This window comes from Chiloscyllium plagiosum, unplaced genomic scaffold (genome assembly GCF_037043375.1).
Source record: "Chiloscyllium plagiosum isolate Xiang-an unplaced genomic scaffold, Cpla_swu_hap1 HiC_scaffold_11, whole genome shotgun sequence".
NCBI classification, from domain to species: domain Eukaryota; kingdom Metazoa; phylum Chordata; class Chondrichthyes; order Orectolobiformes; family Hemiscylliidae; genus Chiloscyllium; species Chiloscyllium plagiosum.
Genome location: NW_028270149.1, coordinates 66,468,412 through 66,487,444, shown reverse-complemented (window position 1 = coordinate 66,487,444; position 19,033 = coordinate 66,468,412). Strand labels below are relative to the sequence as shown.

The window sequence follows — 19,033 nt, the reverse complement described above, 5'->3', positions numbered from 1 at the left end:
TAGGTCGGACAAGTCTGGACAGGTCAAGGGGTCAGTGCGGAGCTGGAAGTTTGAAACTAGGATGAGGTGTGGGAAGGGGAAATGAGGAAGCTGTTGAAGTCCACATTAATGCCCTGGGGTTGAAGTGTTCCGAGGCGGAAGATGAGGAATTCTTCCTCCAGGCGTCTGGTGGTGAGGAAGCAGCGGTGAAGGAGGCCCAGGACCTCCATGTCCTCCATATCCTCACCTTCCACCCTACAAACCTCCGCATAAACCAAATCATCCACCGACATTTCCGCCACCTCCAAAAAGACCCCACCACCAGGGATATATTTTCCTCCCCACCCCTTTCCGCCTTCCGCAAAGACTGTTCCCTCCTTGACTACCTGGTCAGGTCCACACCCCCCTATGACCCACCCTCCCATCCTGGCACTTTCCCCCTTCCCCCACCTCATCCTAGTTTCAAACTTCCAGCTCCGCACTGTCCCCTTGACATGTCCGGACTTGTCCGACCTGCCTAGCTCCTTTTCCACCTATCCACTCCACCCTCTCCTCCCTGACCTATCACCTTCATCTCCTCCCCCACTCACCTATTGTACTCTATGCTACCGTCTCTTACAGAGTCAGGTGCTCAAGTCCCTTTTGTATCAGCCAGGGCTCCCTGATTGGACCAGATTAACAGCCCCAATCAAGGATTTTCTATTTTAAGATGACCACCAGGCTGACCTCATCACAATCATTATATTATCATCTTATTAAGCAATTGTTACGAAAATTGTAGGTTTACTTTTGTATTTATACCTCAGGACCCAAGCATCTTTGCTCTAACTCTTAAATGTAGAATTCAGTATATTGCAGCTGATTAACTCAGGGGAATTGCTCTGCTGTAATTTACTTTGAAATACATGTGGCAGCGAAGAAGTATTGACGCTTTATTTAGGACCCAGTCAACAGTTAATAATGCTGAATACAGTCTGATGATGCTTTAACTCACAGCTGGTTGAGGATTCAGGCTAACAGTTCATTCAATGAACCAACTTTATCAGGGAGTAAGTTAAAAGAACCATAACAATGTTTTAGAATGGTTAATTATTGAATTTATTACAATGCATAAAGTTCCTTGCACTCTTCATCCTCCCAGAATGTGTAAGATGAAGGTGAAGATTCCATAGCCCCAGGGGACTATAGGGCTGTTCTCTCTTTTGAGAGAAACAACTGGGTCATAGTTTAACCTGAGGGTCACCACATCTCATGAAAGGAGCAAGGGTGAGAAAGTGGGACCATCATGGTTCATTCACAAGACACTAATGGCCTTTTTCCTTCTGTCCTTCACAGATGAAGAAAAAATGGGTGGTATCCTCCCAGCCCCTGAATGACATGGACAATGGTAAGTCAGTATATTGAGATCAGGAAAATGAGAATCTTGAAGCCCTGACCAGAAAGTCCAATTTTCCACATAATGTTTAGTGGAAGACAGGAATGTCATTAGTGAGTGCGGAGAGCCGATATGCATTTATTTACATCTTATTATTACCCACTCGTGCCTCATGTACATACTAGAGAGAGACCAGATAGCAATATTTCCTGCTGTAAAAATCTGTGTGGCTTATTGAATGCTCACTGGTGTCTTCTCTGGGTATTCACCTTGGCTACCATTCCTCAATATGCTTCATCAACAGCTACTGCCTGCACCCTCTGACCATGGAGGCGTGTATTGGACCATATCATCAGCGCTTATTTGATGCTCACTTCCAATGTTTTAGCACCTCCTTATCAGTTTGGAGCTCACCAGCACCTTACATTGCAATACTACTGTGAGATCCTTTAGCATGCAGGGACTGGCTCCAAACTTATGCTTCAGAACTTGGTGCATCTCAAGGCTCTTACCTTACTTTCTTAGCGCACATTCACTTTGCACCTCTTTATATGCTCTCAGCGACTCTATGTGCCTTGACTTTTAATGCAGACAGATAGCCAAACAGTGTATCATATTTGTCAGCAGCTCACAGTCCCAGAGTATTTTGGTTAATCACAGACCTGTTCCTTAGTTAGGAAGGGTGTTGAAGTGTCCCAAGTGAAAGAGTAGGAAGCACGGAGGGAAGGAAGATTTAATAATTTGGGGGGCATAGGGTGGATATGAGTCATCAAATGAAGATGTTGCATGCACTATTGAGAGCAGTGGGCTACAGACCTTGGCAGGAATTTGGTGCAATGGCAGAGTATACAGTGAGTGTGAGGCAACAGAGAGAACATCGTGACACTCATCCTGTGAAGTGCAGATGGGCAATAAACATCTTGCAGCATTGCTGCCTGTTCCTCCAGACCAGGGACACTCCACTGACTTGGGCACTAATTCAGACAGTTTTTGACATTGTTCACTGCTGGGGTGAATGTCAGAATGCCTTGACACTGGTGAGTATCTTGTAGTTAGTCAATTCAAGGAAAGGCCAGAATGTCACAATGGAAGGGTGATGCACACTTCATGAAGTGAGCAGCAGAAAATAATATGAAATAATCCTGTATGGAACTCATTGTATTGCCACTTATAGCTAGAGAGTCATAGAGATGTGCAGTTCAGAAACAGACCCTTTGGTCCAATTCTATGCCAACCAGATATCCAAAATTAATCTAATCCATTTGCCAGCACTTGGCCCATATCCCTCTAAACCCTTCCTATTCACATGCTCATCCAGATGCCTTTTAAATTTGTAATTGTACCAGTCTCCACCACTTCTTCTCCTAGCTCACTTCATACAGGCACTGTTCTTTGCATGAAAATGTTGCCCCTTAGGTTACTTTAAATCTTTTCCCTCTCATCCTAAACCTGCACCCTCTAGGTCTTGACTCTCCCACCCTCAGGAAAAGACCTTGTTTATTTATTCTATCCATGCCCCTCATGATTTTATAAACCTCTATAAGGTCACCCCTCAGCCTCCAACTCTCCAGGGAAAACAGCCCCAACCTATTCAGCCTCTCCCTGTAGCTCAAATCTTCCAACCCTGGCAACATCCTTGTAAATCTTTTCTGAACCATTCAAGTTCCATAACATCCTTCCTATAAGAGGAAGACCAGAATTGTACATAATATTTCAAAAGTGGCCTAACCAATGTCCTGTACAGCTGCAACACGATCTCCCAACTCCTATACTCAATGCTCTGACCAACAAAAAAAAGCATTCCAAACACCTTCTTCAATATCCTATCTACCTTAGACTCCACTTTCAAGGAAGTATGAACCTGCATTCCAAGGTCTCTTTGTTTAGGAACACTCCCCAGGACCTTACCATGATGTATACATCCTGTTCTGATTTGCCTTTTCAAAATGCAGCACCTCACATTTATCTAAATTAAACTCCATTTGCCACTCCTCAGCCCATTGCCCTATCTGATCAAGATCCCATTGTACTCTGAAGTAATCTTCTTCGTTATCCACTCCGCCTACAATTTTGGTGTCATCTGCAAACTTACTAACCCTACCTCTGATGTTCACATCTAAATCATTTATGTAAATGATGAAAAGCAGTGAACCCAGCACTGACTCTTGTGGCACTGCACTGGTCACAGGCCTCCAATCTGAAAGGCAACACTCCACCACCATTCTCTATCATCTACCTTTGAGCCAGTTCTATATCCAGTTCTCTCTAAAATGCTAACCAGTCAACCATGAGCAAGCATGTTGAACGCCTTACTGAAGTCCATATAGATCACATCCACTGCTCTGCCCTCATGAATCCTTTTTGTTACTTGTTCAAAAAAGTCACTCAAGTTTGTGAGACATGATTTCCCATAATTGAATTGAATTGAATTGAATTTATTGTCACGTGTACTGAGGCACAGTGAAAAGCTTTGTCTTGTGAGTAATACAGACAGATCACAGCATTAAGTAGCACAGATAAGTAAATAATAGGTAAACAGCGGCAAAAACAGAAACACAGGTGCAGACGAATGCTGAGTTTATGAGCCCATTCAGTATTCTAACAACAGTAGGGTAGAAACTGTTACAAAACCAGCTGGTACGTGTGTTCAGGCTTCTGTACCTTCTCCCCAATGGTAGAGGTTATAGAAAAACATTGCCAGGATGGGATGGATCTTTGAGAATGCTGGCGGCCTTTCCTTGACAGCTGGCCTGGTAGATGGATTCTAAAAATGGGATGTTGTTCTTTGTGATTGTCCGGGCCGAGTTCACCACTCTGTAATCGTCTCTGATCTTGAATGGTACAGTTGCCATATCACGTAGTGACATATCCAGACAGAATGCTTTTGATGGTGCACCTGTAAAAGTTGACAAGGGTATTCACCGTCATGCCAAATTTCCTCAGCTGCCTGAGGAAGAAGAGACATTGTTGGGCCTTTGTAACCGTGCATTCACAAATCTTCTCAAAACTTGCATGTACTAGCAATTTCAGCATCAGTTTCCATACCTTATACACGCACACTAATAATTATATAAAACTGAACAAAGCCACTTGCCCATCATTCCAATGTTGCCTGTTTCAAAAATATAACTGACTTAATCTCCATGCATTCTTTCCCTGTTGCTCTCATATTGACCTTTATTTTAAAGTTACACCAAACGTATTTATTTCAATCATAGACGATGTCATCAGTGTGAAGCACTGGACTTGTTTCTGTTATCAAAAGTGATTATTCATTTGAAATGTAGGTATGAAAGCTAATCAAACAATAGGTCAGGGTGATGCAATTAATTCATTCACTGTCACTAATTGAAAATATCACAGAAAAAAAGCCTTAGCAAAGCAATTATGTCTACATTCAAAATCTTGAAAGACCTGTCAGAGACGACTGTAAAATATCAGGAGTTTGAATTAAATGTTTGTTCCAATTATTCGAACAGAAAAGGGATGTGTTTTGAATTATTCATGTTATGGATCGGCAGTTGATCAGGTCTTTACTTTTTTGGACTTATCTTCCATTAGTCCTCGCCTTTTGCTTCTTCATCAGTTCTAAAAATGTCTCCTAAATGTTAATGGACATATCCATTCATGACAAAGCTTCCTCATTTGCAATGAAACCTCCTTTACCTATCATAATCTCTGAGAAGATAATGAACATTGGAGAACAATTGAATATCCCTGCACTCATTCAGTTACATAGCTTTTGTGTGGGAATCAAATCAGCTACAACACAAACGGCATGAAATAAACTTAGGGCTGAATTTTACCAAAAGTCATAGTATGAACAGCCAAACGTCTGGTACCGAGACTGGCTCTAATGTAACGAAGGGTATGTTATGCTCCAAGCGATTGCTTGGGATAGGGAACTCTCTAGTCAGAGGCACAGACAGATGTTTCTACAGCCGACAGCAAGAAATCAGAATGGTGTGTTGCCGCCCTGGTGCCACGATCAAGGATATGTCAGAGAGGGAGCAGAATGTTCTCAAAGGGTAGAGGGATCAGCAGGAGGTCATTGTCCACATGGGGACTACTGACATAGGAAGGTAAAAGGAAGATATTCTGAAGGGAGAATAAATAAAGTTTGTCAGGAATTTAAAAAGGAGGCTCTCGAGGGTAGTAATATCTGAATTACTTCTGGTGCTACGAGCTAATGAGGGTAGGAATAGGAGGATAGAGCAGATGAATGAGTAGCTGAAGAGCTAGTGCAGGGGAGAAGGGTTCATCAGTCGCTGTTTAAGTGTGTTGGTAGGTTTATGGGCTACCAAGATGCCAAGGGATTGGAGTCGTCTGATAGTCATCACTGAGATATCTTTGATGTATGGTCATGTGGCTAGAGTTTCTGGGCATGTTGTGTCTGTTTGTTTGGGTTTGTTGTTTAGGAATCGATGGACTGTGTTCATCGGGTCCCTTTCTTCTTGAATACGCTATATAAGTATTTTTCTTCTATTGCTCATAGTTCCTGGGTGCTGCGGTGTGTTGCGGCCCATTTAAATAATGTCCTGATGCAGCTCTGTTTGTGGGTGTTGGGGTGATTGCTCCTGCAGTTAAGTATCTGGTCTGTGCATGTTGCTTTCCTGTGAATGCTGGTCTGCAGTTCTCCATCAAAGGACCCTGTACAAACGCCAACAAAACGAATGTCATTGACAAAATACCCTGCACGGCTTGCAACAAACATCGGACAGACAGGCAGAAAGTTCACCACCAGGATACATGAATACCAATTAGTCATCAAAAGACATGACCAGCTATCACGAGTATCCTTACATACAGACAAAGAAAGACACCATGTCGACTGGTGCAACACATCCGTCCCAGGCCAAGTTAAATGGAGACACACACGGGAATTCCTAGAGGCCTAGCATTCAAACTGGAACTCAGTTAACAAACACATTGATTTGGACCCCATTTACCAACCTCTGAGAAAATTGATATCACCCACTGTAACAGACCAAGACACATAAATAGTAAATTGGACAGAACACCAGCGTTTCACCAGATGCTCACTGATGACGTTACCTAGCATGGTGACGAAATGGCTCAGAACAAACCTACCAGCTCAGCGAGCAAACTTACAATTGCTTGGAAATGTTGAGACTTTTACCTTTGCATCTGCATAGCTTTGTGTATCTGACATGACAGTGTCCAACTGATGCACAGTATGCAATAGTCATAACTTCTTGAGGTAAAAGTTTTAAATGTCAGTCATTGCCAAAAAAAGCCGTCATTGGATTTGATAACAAATAGATGGCATGATGTAATCAATGAATGCATGATTTATATAATTCTACTAACAGATTACTTCAAAGTTTGTGAGAAGATTTGTAGCTCGGGTGCTCGTTGCTGTGGTTCTGTTCGCCGAGCTGGAAGTTTTTGTTGCAAACGTTTCGTCCCCTGTCTAGGTGACATCCTCACAGGGCAAGCGAAACAAAGAACAGCCAGGGAATTCCTAGAAGCTTGGCACTCATCCACAAAGGAGAAAGTGAGGTCTGCAGATGCTGGAGATCAGAGCTGAAAATGTGTTGCTGGAAAAGCGCAGCAGGTCAGGCAGCATCCAAGGAACAGGAGAATCGACGTTTCGGGCATAAGCCCTTCTTCAGGAATGAGGAAAGTTTGTCCAGCAGGCTAAGATAAAAGGTAGGGAGGAGGGACTTGGGGGATGGGTGTCGGAAATGTGATAGGTGGAAAGAGGTCAAGGTGAAGGTGATAGGTCAGACTGGGGTGGGGGCGGAGAGGTCGGGAAGAAGATTGCAGGTTAGGAAGGCGGTCCTGAATTCAATGGATTTGACTGAGACAAGGTGGGGGGAGGGGAAATGAGGAAACTGGTGAAATCCGAGTTCATCCCTTGTGGTTGGAGGGTTCCTAGGTGGAAGATGAGGCGCTCTTCCTCCAACCGTCGTTTTGTTGTGGTCTGGCGATGGAGGAGTCCAAAGACCTGCATATCCTTGGTGGAGTGGGAGGGGGAATTGAAATGTTGAGCCACAGGGTGGTTGGGTTGGTTGGTCCGGGTGTCCCAGAGGTGTTCTCTGAAACGCTCCGCAAGTAGCCGGCCTGTCTCCCCAATATAGAGGAGGCCACATCGGGTGCAGAGGATGCAATAGATGATGTGTGTGGAGGTGCAGGTGAATCTGTGGCGGATATGGAAGTTTCCTTTGGGGCCTTGGAGGGAGGTGAGGGGGGAGGTGTGGGCGCAAGTCTTGCACCTCCTGCGGTTGCAGGGGAAGGTGCCGGGAGTGGAGGTTGGGTTGGTGGGGGGTGTGGATCTGACGAGGGAGTCACGGAGGGAGTGATCTTTACGGAATGCAGATAGGGGAGGGGAGGGAAATATATCCTTGGTGGTGGGGTCCATTTGGAGGTGGCGGAAATGACGGCGGATGATGCGCTGTACATGGAGATTGGTGGGGTGGGTGTTCCAGAATCTTCCATCGGCCTCCGAAATCAGTCCGGCGCCATTACACACGCGGCCACTACATCGCCCACGGCAATAGCTGCTGCCGATGACGACGATGACGTCACTTCCGCCCCCACCGACCTCGCAGCCACCGCGATCGCCGCCCAAACAACCACCTCCGCGATCGCCGCCCAGACAACCGCCTCCGTGATCGCCATGAAGACAATCGCCGGCAGATTCGCAATCTGCGCGGCTATGGGGAATAACACTGTCTCTGTGGTCGCCGCAGCCACTTCCGTCCCCACTGACGTCACTAACCTACACGCCCACAACGCCGCATGTGTCTCCGCCCCCACGCCGATCTCCACGCCTAACCCCGCCCCCCGCCGAGTTCCGTCACCACGCCTAACCCTGCCCCTTCGCCGATCTCCGACTGCATGCCTAACCCCGCCCCCACGCCTATTTCCGTCACCACGTCTAACACCGCCCCTTCGCCTATCGCCATCACCATGCCCAACATCGCCCCCAAGCCAATCCCCGTCCCCGCCCCAGACCTAACCCCGCCCCCACACCCAGCTCCAGCCCCACACCAGGTCCTGGCTCCCAGCACTGCCGTGTTTTCACTATCCCTCCAGACCTGCCCCTCTCTGAGGATGAAAGATCAGTCCTCAGCAGAGGCCTCACCTTCATTCCCCTACGCTCTCGGACTAATGAGTTCAACACGATCTCGAACAATTCTTCCGCCGCCTTCGCCTCCGTGCCTACTTCTTTAACCAAGACTCTCGCCCACCCTCTGACGACCCCTTCTCCCGCCTCCAACACACCCCATCCACCTGGACACCCCGTGCTGGCCTCCTACCTGCCCTCGACCTCTTCATAGCCAACTGCCGCCGCAATATTAACCGCCACCTGAACTCCCCCACTCCTCTCACCCACTCCAATCTCTCACCCTCGGAACGCGCAGCCCTCCACTCCCTCCGTTGCAACCCCAACCTCACTATCAAACCAGCAGACACGGGAGGCGCGGTAGTAGTTTGGCGCACCGACCTCTACACCGCTGAGGCCAAACGCCAGCTCGCAGATACCTCCTCCTACTGCCCCCTTGACCATGACCCCACCCCCCACCACCAAACCATCATCTCCCAGACCGTCCATAACCTCATCACCTCGGTGGATCTCCCATCCACCGCCTCCAACCTCATAGTCCCACAACCCCGCACCGCCCGTTTCTACCTCCTGCCCAAAATCCACAAACCTGACTGCCCCGGCCGACCCATTGTCTCCGCCTGCTCCTGCCCCACCGAACTCATCTCCGCATACCTTGACACCGTCCTGTCCCCCTTAGTCCAAGAACTCCCCACCTACGTTCGGGACACCACCAATGCCCTCCACCTGCTCCATGATTTTCGCTTCCCCGGTCCCCAACGCCTTATTTTCACCATGGACATCCAGTCCCTGTACACCTCCATCCCCCATCACGAAGGACTCAAAGCCCTCCACTTCTTTCTTTCCTGCCGTACCGACCAGTACCCTTCCACTGACACCCTCCTTCAACTAACTGAACTGGTCCTCACCCTGAACAACTTCTCTTTCCAATCCTCCCACTTCCTCCAAACGAAAGGAGTAGCCATGGGCACCCGCATGGGCCCCAGCTATGCCTGCCTCTTCGTAGGATATGTGGAACAGTCCATCTTCCGCAACTACACTGGCCCCACCCCCCCACCTTTTCCTCCGCTACATCGATGACTGTATCGGCGCCGCCTCGTGCTCCCACGAGGAGGTTGAACAGTTCATACACTTCACCAACACCTTCCAACCCGACCTCAAATTCACCTGGAGAGTCTCAGATTCCTCCCTCCCCTTCCTCGACCTTTCTATTTCTATCTCAGGTGACTGAATCAACACGGACATCTACTACAAACAGACCGACTCCCACAGCTACCTGGACTACACCTCCTCCCATCCTGCTCCCTGTAAAAACGCCATCCCATTCTCCCAATTCCTTCGACTCCGCCGCATCTGCTCCCAGGAGGACCAGTTCCAAAAACGCACATCCCAGATGGCCTCCTTCTTCAAGGACCGCAATTTCCCCCCCGACGTGGTCGACGATGCCCTCCACCGCATCTCTTCCACTTCCCGATCCTCTGCCCTTGAACCCCGCCCCTCCAACCGCCACCAGGACAGAACCCCACTGGTCCTCACCTACCACCCCACTAACCTCCATGTACAGTGCATCATCCGCCGTCATTTCCGCCACCTCCAAACGGACCCCACCACCAAGGATATATTTCCCTCCCCTCTCCTATCAGCATTCCGTAAAGACCACTCCCTCCGTGACTCCCTCGTCAGATCCACACCCCCCACCAACCCAACCTCCACTCCCGGCACCTTCCCCTGCAACCGCAGGAGGTGCAAGACTTGCGCCCACACCTCCCCCCTCACCTCCCTCCAAGGCCCCAAAGGAAACTTCCATATCCGCCACAGATTCACCTGCACCTCCACACACATCATCTATTGCATCCTCTGCACCCGATGTGGCCTCCTCTATATTGGGGAGACAGGCCGGCTACTTGCGGAGCGTTTCAGAGAACATCTCTGGGACACCCGGACCAACCAACCCAACCACCCTGTAGCTCAACATTTCAATTCCCCCTCCCACTCCACCAAGGATATGCAGGTCTTTGGACTCCTCCATCGCTAGACCACAACAAAACGACGGTTGGAGGAAGAGCGCCTCATCTTCCGCCTAGGAACCCTCCAACCACAAGGGATGAACTCGGATTTCGCCAGTTTCCTCATTTCCCCTCCCCCCACCTTGTCTCAGTCAAATCCATTGAATTCAGCACCGCCTTCCTAACCTGCAATCTTCTTCCCGACCTCTCCGCCCCAACCCCAGTCTGACCTATCACCCTCACCTTGACCTCTTTCCACCTATCACATTTCCGACGCCCCTCCCCCAAGTCCCTCCTCCCTACCTTTTATCTTAGCCTGCTGGACAAACTTTCCTCATTCCTGAAGAAGGGCTTATGCCCGAAACGTCGATTCTCCTGTTCCCTGGATGACCTGCTGCCTGACCTGCTGCGCTTTTCCAGCAACACATTTTCAGCACTCATCCACAAACTCCATCAACAAACACATAGACCTGGACCCAATATACCGGCCACTACAGTGGACAGCTGAAACTGACAACCGGAAGCGGCAGGGACAGGCCACTATAAATGCCGGAGGAAACACCACAGAAGCGCTTCACAGGAGGCTCCCAAGCACTGAGGATGTCACCTAGACAGGGGACGAAACGTTTGCAACAAAAACTTCCAGCTCGGCGAACAGAACCACAGCAACAGAGTACTCCACCGCCAGAGAGAAAAGCAGTAACTTTGTTCACCTACTCCGCGTATGGTGGTAGTTATTTTTTCAACTTATTGTGCATTGAGCTTGATGCGAAGGTGACAAGTTTTCAACTTTGTGTCTTTGAGAGTGATCTCCAGTCATTGCTTGAGTGTAACATTGATTTACCAATCCTCATGTTCCCTTTTGTGTTGCTGCCCCTCTTTGACCAACACCTTTTTGACCTCCCTGTTTCCATTCATCTTTCTATAATATACTAGTTAATGATCACCATTTACATCCACGCACCATGGATTTGTGAGATGTACTGCTCATTTGGTCATTCTCCTCAGGTTGAGGAGAGAGTGATGATAACTTATGAGAATCCCTCCTGCATCAGCTCACTACCTGCTCCTGTGTTGTTTGAAATCTCACCCTTTGATCCTGAATTGACCTTTTTATCCTTATCATTCCCTTATAATTTCAAACATTTCTATCAGGTCCCCTCACAACCTTCAGCACTCTAAGGACAACAATCCCAGCCTTTTTATTCTTTCCTCGTAGCTTCAGACCTGCCAGTTCAGGCATAATTCGGGGAAATATTATCTGCACCATCCCTAGTGCAATCATATGCTTCCTATAATGTGCTGATCAAAACTACATGCAGTATTCCAAGTTTAACCAGCATTTTATACAATTCCAGAATAAAATCCCTGCCCTTGTACAGTATACTTCAACTAAAAAAGGCAAATGTCCTATATGGCTTCTTAACCATCTTAACTTCCTGCCCTGCTACCTTCAAGAAATTTTGGACATGCACACCAAGGTTCCTCTGATCTTACATTGCCATCTGAAGTGTAATTCCTTTCCTTGTTAACCCTTTCAAATGCATCACTTCTGTTTTCTCAGTTGAAGGTTATGTGCCATTGTTCTGTCCAGTGTATCAGTCTGTTGATATCCTCCTGCAATTTATAGCTATCCTCCTATTTATTATCTGATGATTTTTGAATGATCTGCAAACTTCATGATAACACCGCCTACATTTAGGTCCAAGTCATGAATGTATACCAGAAACAGTAAGGGGTCCAGCATCATGCCATGCCAAATCCCATTGGAACACAGTTCCAGCCACAGATGTAGCCCTCTATGATCACTTTTTGCCTCCTGCCTCCAAGCAAAATTTGGATCCAACATGCCACTTTGTCTGCTGAAGTCCATGTAAACCACATCAAATGCATCAAATTCACCAACCCTCCTGGTTGCTTCCTCAAGTGCTTTGATGAAGTTTGTCAAACACAATCTTCCCTTAGCAAATCTATGCTTATTACCCCCATTTAATCCATGTCTATCCAAGTGCTGATGCCTGTGTTCTTCACAATTCTAGTAACTTCCCCACCAGCAAGGTTAGTCTGGGTGGCTGTAATTTCCTGGTCTATCCCCATATTTTTAACAATGGAATAGCAGTCCTCCAGTCACCTGGCACCTCACCTGTGGCCAGAGAGAATTTGAAAATTAATGCCAGGCCACTTGATATCTTCTCTCTTTCCATCTTGAAAAGCCTGGGTTAGATTCCATCTGGGTCTACAAATGTGTCCACTTTTTAAAGGCTGCTTACCGCACAAGTACATCCCCTTAATCTACGTTAATTTCTTCTAATAATTAGCAGATCTCCATCCTGATAACCTGGGTCATCTCTTTTCATGTAAAGATTGACATATATCTGTGGGACTGTGCCCATGTCATGGGTCATTCAATTGCTCTTTAAATGTTTATTTCTTTTAAGCTCACTTTTTTTTTCTTTATACTACCTACCAATGCTTTCTCATGCATTCTTTTAGCTTTCCTAATTTTCTTTTAAAGATCCCCTAACACTTTATGCTCCACCACGAACTCTACCATACTGAGCCTTCAGCATTTGCCATATCTGTTTCTTTCTTAACCCTACCCTTCATGTCCCTTGTCTTTATGGGAACATGAATGCTGCGTACTCTTGCCATTTCCTCCATAAAAGCCTCTCATTGCAATGACACAGCTTTATCCTTAAGTTGCTGCTACCAGTCCACTTGGGTTGAAGAGTCATAGAGTTATACAGCATGGAAACAGACAGTTTAATCCAACTCATCCATGCCAATAGATATCCCAAACTGATCGAGTCCTTTTTACCAGCACTTGGCCCATGTCCTTCTAAAGTCTTCCTATTCATATAGTCATTCAGATATCTTTTAAATATTGTAGCTATACTCACCTCTGCCACCTCCTCTAGTAGCTCATTCCATGCACACACCACTTTGGGAGAAAGAATTTGCCTTTTAAATTTGCCCCCTCTCACCTTAAACCGATATCCTCTAGTTCTGGACTCCCCTACTCTGGGAAAAGACCTTGACTATTTACCCTATCCATGACCCTCATTATTTTATAAATCTCTATAAGGTTGTCCCTCAGCCTTTGATGCTCCAGGGAAAACAGCCTTGATCACTTTGAGTCCTCATGGAAGGGAGCAGTTCAGAGAAGGTTTAATAGTCTAACACCTGAAATGTGTAAATAACCTTTTCAGGAAAGACTAGATAGGCGAGGCCTATACCCTTTGGCATTTAAAAAATTGACTGACTTGGGATTTGACCAGGTGGATGTTGAAAGCATGTTTCTTCTTGTGAGAGAATCCAAAACTAGGGATCATAATTTAAGATAAGAGGTTACCTTTTAAAACAGATGAAGAATTTGTTTTTCCTCTCAGATGGATGAGTGTCTTTGAAATTCTTTTCTTTATATCTTTAAATATTGATAAAACAGAAGTGGATGGACTCTTGATTACCAAGGGAATGAAAGATTATCGGGGATACTCAAGAATATAGAGTTGAGATTAAAATCAAATCAGCCATGATTTTATTGAATGATGATGCTGACTCACAGGGCTGAGTAGCCTATTGTTGCTCCTTGTCCGTACATTCAAAGCCAGGGACATTTTCAACTATTAGGTCCAGAACTATTAAGCAGAACATACGAAGAAGAATGGAAAAAGAACAAAATGGAAGGTCTACAATGGATCAGGAAATGGAAGCTGTTAAGTAGTGGTAGAGTTAGTGGGGCACAGCCAGTGGCAGTGGGAATGGTACAAGTAATTAAACAAAGGATGTGTCATAGGAGGTGAGAATGACAGAATAATGAATACCTGTTGGCAAAAAAAAGTCCAAAACAAGTGTTCGATTGAAGATACAAAGAACAGTCAAAACTTTCCTCAGTGGCCAATCATTTTTCTACCTTTGTAAACTTTAGTTTGTTAAAAAAGACCTGCTTCTTGCATACTGAAATTGCACTTGATTCCAATCAGCCATCACCCTTTATCCACTAACATACATTAGCTCCAATTCTAGCAGCATAATATCCTTTTGATTCAAATTCCACACCCCATCCCCCACCAATGACCCATCCCTCATTATCTCTGTAACCTCCTGGAACTTAGAATTTTTCCATCTCTGTCGTCAGTGTCTTTCCAATTTAGTTGCTCTTCCACTGGTGGTCAGATCTCAGCTGCCTAGCCATGAAATATGAAACACACATCATAAACTCTCCCCTAAATTGAGCAGTCTTAAAAATATTCTTTAAACATATCTTTTTGACAAAGTTTTAGGTCAGTTATTCCAATATTTCCTTAAGCACTCAGTGTCAAATTCAGTCTGGTAACATTTCTACAAAGTATTTTGACATGTTTAACTAAGTTAATCTCACAACATAAAAACAAGTTTTAAGTGAATGATTTTAGCCAGTGTAATGAGGAAGATTAAATAGGCGTTTTCATAGTCAGCTATTCACATTTAATAGCTTGCCTGCTTCTCCCAGAGGGATTGATTAGTTATTCGCAGAGAAAAAAAAGAATAACCAATTAGTGTCTAAACTTTCAAACTATGTAACAATCACCACAAGTGTAATACAATTGGCTGTCTCTGGTTTAGCTTGTTTATGGAGACTCGAGTTGTCTAACAGGGAACAGCTTGAATGATGGGATCTCAAAAGGTCATCCCTTTAAGTAAAGATTGTATCTATCGATGGTCATTTTATATGTTGCATAACATGCAGTGATAAATTGTATGTTTCAAAAGGTGGCTGCACAGATCAATTACCCTTTCAAATGTCTTTAACATAAAGCCATAAGGATTGTGAACAGAGCTTTGGTATAAAAGCTTGGTATCTAGTATGCATTTCTCCCACCAACATTATCTGCTACCTATAAATCCTGATTGGTTCTAATTTACTCATAATCAAATCAGTAAAACCATAACACTCCACATTTTGCTGAAATCGTTTGGTTCAGTCACCTTAATGGCTCCTTTGTCAGCCTCTATTATTTCTATTTACCTCTTCATCTATACACAAACATAACAATTTGTTCTTATCTGTTTACTTCATTCATCTTTGCCACTACATTATTTAATTCCTCCATGCTATTTAATAACAATATGTTGAGGCATACTGCAATGGTACCTTTAGCTATGTTATAGTCAGGGAGTCCTCCAGTGTGACTCCAGGCCCCATGAAGTTGAATGATATCAGGTCATACACAGACAAGGAAACCTTCTGATTTCTAAGAACTGCTCCCTTCCCCCTTAGCCTTCCATCATGTTGCACACTACTTGTAGAAAACACATGACTGATAAGGATACACCATGTGCTCTGGTTGTGGGACATCAATGTCCCCCATTGAGAGTGGCACAATAGCACCACTGCTGACCAAGCTTGTTGACTCCCAAGGACCTGCATCAGACAGTGTGGGAAAAAATAACATAAGACATCTACTTGACCACATCCTCACCGACCTCCTGTCGATGACACACCCATCCATAACAATATCAGCAGAAGCGACATTCCTTCTTGAGAGGAAGCCTAGTTCTCACATTGATCATAGACTTCATCATAAACAAAAATAGAAATTGCTGGAAAACCTCAGCATGCCTTGAACTTCTGTGGAGAGAAATCAAAGTTAATATTTCAGGTCAGTGACCCTTCCTCAGAACTGTTGGTAGCTAAGAAAATGTTGGTTTATATGCAGAAGATAAGGTGGGGGGAGCGGTTAAGGAGTAATCAATAGGTGGGGACAGAGTCAAAGGAGTTAGAGCAGTTGAACAGACAAAGGAGTGGATAATGATCTGGCTAAAAGGGAATAGCTATTATTCGACATTGTTAGTGGCTAACATTGGGTTGTGTGTAATAGCAGACTGTGTGTTCCGCATACCTTGACACCGTCCTGTCCCCCTTAGTCCAAGAACTCCCCACCTACATTCGGGACACCACCCATGCCCTCCACCTGCTCCATGATTTTCGCTTCCCCGGTCCCCAACGCCTTATTTTCACCATGGACATCCAGTCCCTGTACACCTCCATCCCCCATCACGAAGGACTCAAAGCCCTCTGCTTCTTTCTTTCCCGCCGTACCGACCAGTACCCTTCCACTGACACCCTCCTTCGACTGACTGAACTGGTCCTCACCCTGAACAACTTCTCTTTCCAATCCTCCCACTTCCTCCAAACGAAAGGAGTAGCCATGGGCACCCGCATGGGCCCCAGCTATGCCTGCCTCTTCGTAGGATATGTGGAACAATCCATGCTCCCACGAGGAGGTTGAACAGTTCATCCACTTCACCAACACCTTCCACCCCGACCTCAAATTCACCTGGACAGTCTCAGATTCCTCCCTCCCCTTCCTCGACCTTTCTATTTCTATCTCAGGCGACCGAATCAACACGGACATCTACTACAAACCGACCGACTCCCACAGCTACCTGGACTACACCTCCTCCCATCCTGCCCTCTGTAAAAACGCCATCCCATTCTCCCAATTCCTTCGACTCCGCCGCATCTGCTCCCAGGAGGACCAGTTCCAAAAACGCACATCCCAGATGGCCTCCTTCTTCAAGGACCGCAATTTCCCCCCCGACGTGGTCGACGATGCCCTCCACCGCATCTCTTCCACTTCCCGATCCTCTGCCCTTGAACCCCGCCCCTCCAACCGCCACCAGGACAGAACCCCACTGGTCCTCACCTACCACCCCACTAACCTCCATGTACAGTGCATCATCCGCCGTCATTTCCGCCACCTCCAAACGGACCCCACCACCAAGGATATATTTCCCTCCCCTCTCCTATCAGCATTCCGTAAAGACCACTCCCTCCGTGACTCCCTCGTCAGATCCACACCCCCCCACCAACCCAACCTCCACTCCCGGCACCTTCCCCTGCAACCGCAGGAGGTGCAAGACTTGCGCCCACACCTCCCCCCTCACCTCCCTCCAAGGCCCCAAAGGAAACTTCCATATCCGCCACAGATTCACCTGTACCTCCACACATATCATCTATTGCATCCTTTGCACCCGATGTGGCCTCCTCTATATTGGGGAGACAGGCCGCCTACTTGCGGAGCGTTTCAGAGAACACCTCTGGGACACCCGGACCAACCAACCCAACCACCCTGTAGCTCAACATTTCAATTCCCCCTCCCACTCCACCAAGGATATGCAGGTCTTTGGACTCCTCCATCGCTAGACCACAACAAAACGACGGTTGGAGGAAGAGCGCCTCATCTTCCGACTAGGAACCCTCCAACCACAAGGGATGAACTCGGATTTCGCCAGTTTCCTCATTTCCCCTCCCCCCACCTTGTCTCAGTCAAATCCATTGAATTCAGCACCGCCTTCCTAACCTGCAATCTTCTTCCCGACCTCTCCGCCCCCACCCCAGTCTGACCTATCACCCTCACCTTGACCTCTTTCCACCTATCACATTTCCGACGCCCCTCCCCCAAGTCCCTCCTCCCTATCTTTTATCTTAGCCTGCTGGACCAACTTTCCTCATTCCTGAAGAAGGGCTAATGCCCGAAACGTCGATTCTCCTGTTCCCTAGATGCTGCCTGACCTGCTGCGCTTTTCCAGCAACACATTTCCATCTGTGTGTTAACAAGGTCTGATGTGTGGGGGTTAGGATAAGGACATGGGAGAGCTCAGGCCCTAAAGTTATGGAGCTTGATATTGAGTCCAGAAAGCTGCAGGATCCACAAGTGGAAAATGAGGTGCTGTTCTTCCAGCTTGTGCTGAGCTTTGGTGGAGCATTGCAGCGAGCCTGAGACAGAGATGTCAGCCAGGGAACACAGTGGTGTATTGAAGTAGCAGGCAACTGAAAGCTCAGGGTCTTTTTTGCGGACAGAAAGTAGGTGTTCCACGAAGCGATCACCCAGTCTTTGCTTTGTTTCCCAAGTGTAGAGGAGACCACACTGTGAGCAGCGAATGCAGGTGACTAGATTGTGTGACGTGTAGGTAAAGCATTTGCTTCACCTGTAAGATGCGTTTGGGCCCTTGGATACTGAGGAATGAAAAAATAAATGGGCAAGTGTTAAATGTTTTGCGGTTGTAATGGAAAGTGCCATGAGGCAGGGTGTTGGGAGTGAAGAAAGAGTGGACAAGGGTGTCCTGGAGGAACAATCTCTGTGGAAGGTGGACAAGGGAAGGGAGGGGAAGATGTGTCTGATAGTGGCATCGTGCTGGAAGTGGTGGAAATGACAGCTAATGATCCTCTGGCTAGTGGCTTCTGTTCCTCTGTTTGGTGGGATGGTAGGTAAGGACAATGACGACCCTCGATCACTGTTGCAGTAGGGAAGGGAAGGGGCAAGGGCTGAAGTGTGGGAAATGGGTTGGCCCCGGCTGAGGGCCCGGTCAACTAGGATGCTGGGGAATCCTCAGTTGAGGAAGAAGATGGACATTTCAGAGGCTCCTTTGTCAAAGTTGACATCATCAGAACAAATGTGATAGTGGTGGAGGAACTGGGAGAATGAATTAATCGTGTTGTGTGGCACTACCACTGTGCTAAATGGGACCAAATCTAATCAGAGCTAGCAACTCAAACTGGGCATTAATGAGGTGCTGTGAGGCACCTGCAACACA

General features: G+C 46.6%; 1 pseudogene; it reads left to right on the top strand.

The window, feature by feature from the left end:
* Nucleotides 1-9,221: 9,221 nt before the first annotated feature.
* Nucleotides 9,222-19,033, top strand: part of LOC148148816 (uncharacterized) — a 37,994-nt pseudogene continuing 28,182 nt past the window's right edge.